Source organism: Gavialis gangeticus, unplaced genomic scaffold (genome assembly GCF_001723915.1).
Source record: "Gavialis gangeticus isolate Ggan-Ray unplaced genomic scaffold, GavGan_comp1, whole genome shotgun sequence".
NCBI classification, from domain to species: Eukaryota; Metazoa; Chordata; order Crocodylia; family Gavialidae; genus Gavialis; species Gavialis gangeticus.
In genome coordinates, this window is record NW_017728992.1 from 168,745,686 (window position 1) to 168,746,303 (window position 618).

General features: G+C 47.6%; 1 long non-coding RNA gene across 1 annotated transcript in view; it reads left to right on the forward strand.

Annotated features, from left to right (window-relative positions):
- Positions 1 to 230, forward strand: part of LOC109299889 — a 5,785-nt gene extending 5,555 nt beyond the window's left edge. The window contains exon 3 of the long non-coding RNA XR_002098047.1: positions 12 to 230. This is a non-coding gene — a long non-coding RNA (uncharacterized LOC109299889). The remainder of the gene's footprint in view (positions 1 to 11) is intronic.
- Positions 231 to 618: the final 388 nt, after the last annotated feature.

A 618-nucleotide genomic window follows, 5' to 3' on the forward strand; every position in this document is an offset into this window, starting at 1 on the left:
ATCTCTGTAAGAATAGGGTCTCCTTCTAGTATGGGTTGCAACTGTTTGAGGGTTTTCTATATGGGTTCAAGGGAGGAGTGTTATGTTATAACCAGCAGTGTGCTATTCATGGTTTTTTTTCTTTTGTACTGAAGCAATTCTTCACGTGGTAGCTGGGTGGCTCTTTCAAACATGCGATCTGTCTCTCTGGAGGATTGGCCTTGTTGAATGAAAGCCTTTTGAAGATTAATAAAGTGGAATCCTGAGTGTTCTCCTCAGTGTAAATTCGGTGATATCTGAGCATTGGTGATGAGAAGAGTGTGCACACAGGTGCACGTGCACCCCCTGAGATTGGCTGTGTCCCCCCTGAGAGAAGCACTCCTGGTACTTCCTCCAGCAGCGGTGATTGGCTGCTGGGGGACCCTCCCCACCTGTGGTGAGCAATTGGCTGCTGGTGCCCCCCAAGTATTATGAGGCACCAGTTGCCCATGTATCTGATGGTTATTCAGTTTTTATAGCAACATTTGTCATTGCTGTTTTTGGTGCATTACAGCTCAGTTGCATCAAACTTACAGCCTGTGGGCCTGATTCAGCCTGTGAAGCCCTATGATCCAGCCTGTGGATTTCGGACCAACCCCA